The sequence below is a fragment of the Nicotiana tabacum genome, chromosome 8 (assembly GCF_000715075.1).
Source record: "Nicotiana tabacum cultivar K326 chromosome 8, ASM71507v2, whole genome shotgun sequence".
NCBI classification, from domain to species: Eukaryota; Viridiplantae; Streptophyta; class Magnoliopsida; order Solanales; family Solanaceae; genus Nicotiana; species Nicotiana tabacum.
Genome location: NC_134087.1, coordinates 45,816,274 through 45,824,744, shown reverse-complemented (window position 1 = coordinate 45,824,744; position 8,471 = coordinate 45,816,274). Strand labels below are relative to the sequence as shown.

The 8,471-nt window shown below is 40.5% G+C and overlaps 1 long non-coding RNA gene across 1 annotated transcript; it reads right to left on the bottom strand.

Moving 5' to 3' along the window:
• Positions 1 to 7,161: 7,161 nt before the first annotated feature.
• On the bottom strand, positions 7,162 to 7,889 carry LOC142163562 (uncharacterized). Its single transcript, XR_012694506.1, has 2 exons — positions 7,755 to 7,889; positions 7,162 to 7,601 (listed from the first exon to the last, which is right to left on the bottom strand). It is a non-coding gene; the product is annotated as an uncharacterized LOC142163562 (long non-coding RNA).
• Positions 7,890 to 8,471: the final 582 nt, after the last annotated feature.

Here is an 8,471-nt window from a genome sequence, read left to right as displayed (position 1 = left end):
ACTGGAAACTATGGGCCTCCTCTAGAATCAACTGACAAAGTCCATTCACATTAGGCACAGAAATACGACCCTGCATCCTTATAACTTCATCATCTCCAACTGTAACCTACTTGGCACCCCCGTGTCGCATCGTGTCCCTTAGGACAAGCAAATGAGGGTCATCATACTGCTGATCTCTAGTACGCTCAAATAATGAAGAACTAGCGATTGTGCAAGCTAGAACACAGCTGGGCTTAGAAACATCCAACCTCACGAACTGATTGGCCAAAGCCTAAACATCCGAGGCAAGCGGTCTCTCACCAACTGGAATATACGCAAGGCTGCCCATACTGGCTGACGTCCTACTCAATGCATCGGTCATTACATTGTCCTTTCCTGGATGATACAAGATGGTGATATCATAGTCTTTCAATAGCTCCAACCACCTCCTCTGCCTCAAATTTAGCTCCTTCTACTTGAACAAGTATTGCAAACTCTTGTGATCCGTGAATACCTCACACGACACGCCATATAAATAATGCCTCCAAATCTTCAGCGCGTGAATAATGGATGCTAACTACAAATCACGGACTGGATAATTCTTCTCGTGGATCTTCAACTGTTACGAAGCATATGCAATAACCTTGCCATTTTGCATCAACACCGCACTAAGTCCAATATGCGATGCATCACAATATACTGTATACGGCCCTGAACCTGTAGGCAATACCAACACCGGCGCCGTAGCCAAAGCTGTCTTAAGCTTCTGAAAGCTCGCCTCACACTCATCTGACCACCTAAACTGGGCACTCTTCTGGGTCAACCTAGTCATCGGGGCTGCAATAGAGGAAAACCCCTCCACAAATCGACAGTAATAATCCTCCAAACCCAAGAAACTCCGTATCTCTGTAGCTAATGTAGGTCTAGGCCAGTCCTTGACTGCCGTAATCTTCTTAGGATCCACCTGAATACCCTCTGCTGATACAACATGACCCAAGAATACAACCGAACTCAACCAAAACTCATACTTTGAAAACTTGGCATACAGCTGACTATCCCTTAGAGTCTGAAGAACGACTCGAAGATGCTCCTCGTGCTCCTCCCAGCTGCGAGAATAGATCAAAATATCATCAATGAAGACAATCACGAAGGAATCCAAATAAGGCTTGAACACTCGGTTCATCAAGTCCATGAAAGCTTCTGGGGCATTTGTTAACCCAAATGACATCACTAAGAACTCATAATGCCTGTATCGAGTGCGAAAATCTATTTTAGGGACATCGGATGCCCTAATCCTCATCTGATAGTATCTAGATATCAAATCAATCTTCGAAAACACTTTGGCACCCTGAAGCTGGTCAAATAAATCATCAATCATCGGCAATGGATACTTGTTCTTGATGGTGACTTTGTTCAACTACCGATAGTCTATGCACATCCTCATCGATCCATCCTTCTTCTTAACAAACAACACGGGTGCACCTAAGGCGAGACACTAGGCCTAATAAAGCCTTTATCAAGCAAGTCTTGCAACTGTTCTTTCAATTCTTTCAACTCTAGCGGGGCCATACAATATGGCGGGATAGAAATGGGCTGAGTGCCCGGAGCCAAATCAATGCAAAAGTCAATATTCCTGTTGGGTGGCACCCCCAGCAAGTCTGAAGGAAATGCCTATGGAAACTCATGAACAACAGGTACAGAATCCATGGAAGGAACCTCGACACTGGAATCACGAACATACGCCAAATAGGCCAAACATCCTTTCTCAACCATACGCCGAGCCTTCATATATGAGATAACCATACGGGCAGAATAACCAAGAGTCCCTCTCCACTCTAAATGAGGAATACCCGGCAAGGCTAATGTCACGGTCTTGGCGTGACAGTCCAATACAGCATGATAAAGGGATAACTAGTCCATTCCTAAGGTGACATCGAAGTCTACCATAGTGAGAAGTAAGAGATCTACAAGGGTCTCAAGACCCCCGATGATAACCAAACACGAACGATAAACTCAATCTACAATAATAGAATCACCCACCGGTGTAGACACATATACAGGTGCACTCAAAGAATTATGAGGCACAACCAGATAATGGGCAAAATAAGATGACACATAGGAATATGTAGACCCTGGATCAAATAAAATTAAAACATCTCTACTGCATATCGAAACCGTACTTTTGATAACTGAATCGGAAGCCTCAGCCTCAGGCCTGGATAAAATAGCATAACATCGGAGCTGAGCCCTACCACTTTGAACTACGTCCCTGGGACGGCCTCCTACTAGCTAGCCTCCACCTCTAGCGGCCTGACCTCCACCACTAATACCTCTACCTCCACCTCTAGCACCTCTACCCCTAACCCTAGCTGGCTGAGCGGGCGGTGGAACACCTGGTGCCTGAAATATGGAACAGGAACCCTGCTGCTGCGACTGAACAACCACTAATCTCAGACAAGCCCTCTAGATATGACCATACTCACTGCACTCAAAGCATCCACCTGAGTGTTGTGGCTGAGGAAAATGAGACTGACCCTAGCGGGACGGCTGACCATGAGAATAGCTCTGAAGAGGAGGTGCTCTGATAGGAGCTGATGGTGCACGGTAGGACTGCTGGTCAGAATACTGCACATAAGAACCACGGCCACCTGGATTACCATGAGAAGTCTGAAGTGCTGAATGAAACGGCCTAGGAAGATGGCCCTTACCAAAAGAATCCCTGCCTCCAGACGAGGCACCGTTGAACCTGCCTGAATGATGGGGCCTCTTGTTAGACCCCTGACCACTCCCTGTGATAGAACCATCTTAACTCTCCTGGCCACATTGGTCGCATCCTGAAAAGAAATCTCGCTCCTAGTCTCCTTAGCCATCTACAATAGAATTGGCTGAGTGAGTACCTCAATGAACCTCCTCACCCTCTCTCTCGGTGGAAAATATAATAAGAGCATGACGGGCCAAAGCAATAAATCTGGTCTCATACTGAGTGACGGTTATAGAACCCTGCTGGAGACGCTCAAACTGTCTCTGATAGTCCTCCCTCTGAGTGATAGGAACAAACTTCTCCAGAAATAGCTGAGAGAACTGATCCCAAGTCAAGGCAGGCGACCCAGCTAGCCTAGACAAACAATAATCCCTCCACCAGGTCTTGGCAGAACCTGACAGACGAAAAGCAGCAAAGTCGACTCCATTGGTCTCCACTATCCCTATGTTCCGAAGAACCTCATGACAGTTGTCTAAGTAATCATGGGGATCCTCTAAAGATGTACCACCATAAGTAGTAGTGAACAACTTAGTGAACCTGTCCAATCTCCACAAAGCATCGATAGACATAGCTGCTCCATTACCGGTCTGAGCTACTACACCCGGCTGAATTGCTCCAACTGGCTGAGCTGCTGGAGTCTGAAACTGGAGAGCCACCTACTCTGGAGTGCGGGTAGCGGGAGTCTGTGCTCCTCCCCCAGCTTGAGAGACGGCTGGTTCTACATGAAGTAAGCCTGCTTGGGTGACACTCTCCATAAGGCCCACTAGACGGACCAAAGCATCCTGGAGTACTGGAATAGCAATGAACCCCTCCGGGACCTGAGTTGGGCCCACCAGAACTGTCTGGGCCGGAACCTCATCATCAAACTCTACTTGAGGCTCCGCCGCTAGTGCTGCTGCTCTAGGCTGAGCTCTGCCCCTGCCTCAGCCCCTACCACAGCCTCCGCTTCGTCCTCTACCCCTCGTGGGAACTGCTGCTGGGGGCTCGGGCTGCTGGTCAGCGGATGAAGAAGCACGTGTTCTCGCCATCTGCAAAAGAACAGAGTAGAAGTTCAATTAGCATTGAGAAACCAAATCGCACGACAAAGAAGAATAGAAGTGAAACTGTTCCTAACTCTATAGCCTCTAGGGGATAAGCACAGACGTCTCAGTACAGATCCCTCAGACTTTACCAAGCTTCTCCGTGAATTGTGAGACCTAAGCAACCTAGAGCTCTGATACCAACTTATCACGATCTGGATTTCCCACCCTCGGGAGTTGCGATGGCGCCTACTCATGAAATCTAGGCAAGCCGAGTTTTATAGATTCATTACCCTATTTCCTTAACCTTTTAGCATTTACAAATTAACATGTGATCAACAACGGAACAATTATAATAAACAAAAATGCAGAAGAATAAAACTAATAGTTTAACCAAACACTAGTACAGAATCCAACATACAACTCTACCCAGAATTGGTGTCATAATGTCATGGACCATCTACGAATACTACAAATAGCGGTCTGAATGAAAATACAAATCTATCTTTGAAATACATAAAAATAGAATGGAAAGATAGAAGGGGACACCAAGGCTTGCGGACATCTGCAGGACTACCTCGGGTCTCCGCCGCTGGACTGAAGGCAGCAACCTCACTGTGGTCCAAAAGCTCCAGCACCAGGATCTGCACACAGTGCAGAGTGTAGTATTAGCACAACCGACCCCATGTGCTAGTAAGTGTCGAGCCTAACCTCGGCGAAGTAGTGACGAGGCTAGGACAAGACTACCAAATAAACCTGTGCAATTAAAGCATATACGGCAAGTAGTAATAACGGGAACTAGCAGTTAAAAATGGGGAAGGGGAACATGTTGCGGGGAATATCAAGTACCAACAGAATCTCAGGAGAAAACATAAAGAACATCTTAAATTTCGCATCAGTAAGAATAAGGAAAATAGTAACAAATCAATGTCCACTTTTATTCTTTATTGTTTTGTTGCAGTGCGCAACCTGATCCAAATCATATAACACTATTGCGGCATGCAACCCGATCCAAATCATATAATACTGTTGTGGCGTGCAACCCGACCCCTCCTGTCCTCCCTTATTACTCCTTGTTGCGGCGTGCAACCCGATCTTATATAACATTATTGCAACGTGCAACCCGATCCCAATATACAAATCAACACCAATCACAAAGAATTTCGGCAAGGGAACAATAAGGAAACAACAATATCCCGACAAGGGAATCAACAACAAGAATAACCACATCCCGGCAAGGGAACCAACAGTAAGAATTAAATAAGTCCCGGCAAGGGAATCAGCTATAACCAAACTTGCACCAATAATAAACTTCACAATGAGACCTTAACTGGAGTCAATACTCAACAATAAACAAATACCACGAAGATAATCTTAATTCTTGCCCAACACGGAGAATCAACAATTTAGGCATTTGTAGTACTTATTAAGAAACACAACGATTACAATTTAAGACTCACTTGATAACGACGTATAGATACTCGTCACCACACCTATACATCGTATACTACACTAACACATAGCAAATAAAGCACAATACATATTCCCTCAAGCTAAGGTTAGACCAAAAACTTACCTCGAACTTCCACGGCCAACTCAAGCCTCAAACACTGCTTTTCTCTTAGAATTTGCCTCCAAGTTACTTGTATCTAGCCCAAATTAATTTAACAACATCAATAAATGCTAAAAACTTCATACCCAATGCTTAATTATAGGTTTTCTATCATTTTCCCCAAAAAGTCAAAAATTGACCCCAGACCCGCTTGGTCAAAACTCGAGGTTCGGACCAAAACCCGATCACCCATTCACCCACGAGCCCGAATATACAATTAGTTTAGAAATCCGACCCCAAAATGAGGTCTAAATTCCAATTATTCAAAAAGTTCTAACTCTATCCAAATTCCCAATTTCAACCGTGAAAATTCTTGATTTTTGATTAAAAAGTGATGAAAATAGTTGGATAATTGAAAGAGTAGAGTTTAGAATTGATTACCAACACTATTGTGATGAATTTGTGTGAAGAAAATCGACACTAGGCCTTGGGAGTTCGAAAATATGAAGAAAATGGGCTCTGCCCGGTTTTGAAATCTGTTTTAAAAGACTGGGCAGGCCTTCATCGCGTTCGCGATGGTCCTATGCTTATGTTATATGCTGTTGGATTACTGTCATTGATTATATTGTTCAGCTTTGACGCCTATGGAAGAAAGGTTTTGAAACCAAACTCTGTTAATTCATCAAAGTCATTGATATCCATTAAAAATCTTTGAAGTTTTGAATTCGAAAATTAAATTTTATGAAATTATTATTTGTTTGGATGGCATGTTATTGCAAATATTATTTGAAGCTTAAATCTCACTTTTGAGCAAATTTGGTGAAGATTCGAATTGGTTTTGATTGTTTCAGATTGAAACTAGAGGAAGATCACATAAGCAAATTGTATAGAATTTATATGTCGAGTATAGAAACGGATACAAAATATATACAACTACATAAATGTCTTCAATAATTTTTGACCGAATTCTGTACAAAAAAAAATTATATTCAAATTGTAAATAAATTGTAAATTTTGACCAAATTTGTATATTTTTTATAAACAAAAATTTAGTCAGCCTCTGTAAATAGAAAAAATTAGATACACCGGGCAAATAAGCTTAAAATTTTGTATATATACGAAAAAGTCCCGAAAAACCTCATCATGCTTCTTAAAGAAATATGTAATACTCAAGTAATTTGGAGTTGGTTGAGTTAATTTTATATCCTCATCAAAAAGACCTCTTTAATGAGTCTTAGTAATTATCGAAAGGCAGTAAATTAATAGATGTCCATATATAACTTCTTAATTTAACTAATATATTCACTAAATCAGTGCATACAATAATAATTCAATGAACCCCCAAACGTTTATCGTTTTTTATTTGCACTTGGCTCAAAGTCCTAGCCTATGTACATTAATGCACCATTTATGTAGACATTCGATGAGTTAATGATGTTTGGCGTACTAGGAGCAAAGTGTATGTAGAGCCGGTTTGACCAAGTTATTGAACTACTTATTTTAAAAAGTACTTTTGAAGGGTATGAGTTTGTGTTTGGCCAATTTATTTGAGAAGTACTACAATATGTAATAAGCAAATTATGTTAGGCTAATATTTTCAAAAAGTATTTTAGAATGTCAAATTATGAAAAAAAACAGTAAATATTCAGTTTAAAGTTAATAGTATTTACAAGAGAGAAATAATTTGTAAATTTATTATTAAAAGTACTGAATTTAGTCGCCGACTTATTTTAAATTTGGTTAGATCTTCATCGGTCCCAGTGCTCCCAACGGAGTACTAGTATTTTACGTAATCATGTATACGATAGAAACTAAGTACATAATAAAGAGGGCAACAGAGATTTTGATAATTAGCAAAATGACAAACTAGTTTTATTCAAAACACAAACTACAAATATAGCAGGAACAGTTCGGCCAACACATCTCATCTTACATCCGATATATAGTCCTGATCTAGGTTGAATTAGAACTTAATCGTTTTATTTTTTTTTCTTTCCATAAGAAAAGAAAGCTGAAATGGAGAAAGGAAACAACACACAAAAAGCAAAGACGATCAATCACTGGAACGTCATATTATGTTGGCCATCAATTATCCTTTAGGCGGTGCACCAGTAGCCAGGATACCTAAAATTGTAGTAACAATGGGGACACGCCCTACCACATTCACTTGAAAAATGGCAGGCTGCACCACAAACACTGAAGCCAGTTAGTTGTGAATTAAGTTGTGCTGCTACATTCGACAACTCTCTCACAGCGACTATTTTCACTTTCGGAGTCTCAGCCAAATACACTGTAATCCAATAAAATAAAATATATGTTATATCATTGTTGTTTGAATGTGTAAAAGATTACACACACATATATATGTATTAATTATGTAAACTATATAGAGACATATCAACTAAAAAGAGAGTGAGGTGTAGAAAATTAAAAGCTTATTTACCAGATATCACCATAAGCGCAACAGTGAAATAGAAAGCATAACTGCGAGCCATGTCAACAATAGTATTGCTTATAAAGAGGGAGAAAGATACATAAGAAAATATATTATTGGAGTGCAATTTTTTGCTTCATAAAAGGCCATGAATTTATAGGCCTATTCTTCCCCATATTTCCCCCTATCTAATTTACAACTTGTCATTAACCAAGTTATATTACGAACCAAGTTGAAACAATTTATTCAAGAAAAGGGGAAGGAGAGGTCCAGATGATGGAGAACCTCTTTGGTAGAGATTTCCTGTAGTATCTTTGCATGTTACTTAGTTACCAAGTGGATATCTTAGATTTTGATTTAACCTAAGTAACAACTAATTAAAATAGTATTACAAGTGGCTTACACACTACTAAGTACTTCTCTTATATTTTGATTTTACCTAGATAACTACTATTAAAATAGTATTACAAGGTGGCTTACACAGTAATTATCATTTACACTATTTTGACCAACAAAAAGGAAAAAGAAGCTAGAAAGAGAAACTAAAAAATCCAAGAGTTTTGGTTAATTTTCTTTTCTCTTCTTCATGTACTTTTTCTTTCCTTAATTTCCATGTTTAGTTATTTTCTTTCATATCCATCATATCGATCTTTTAACTATGCAGAATTTTCACATATTCCGATTTCAAGAACTAAGGTCAGTGTAAACCCGCTTTATTTTTCCTTC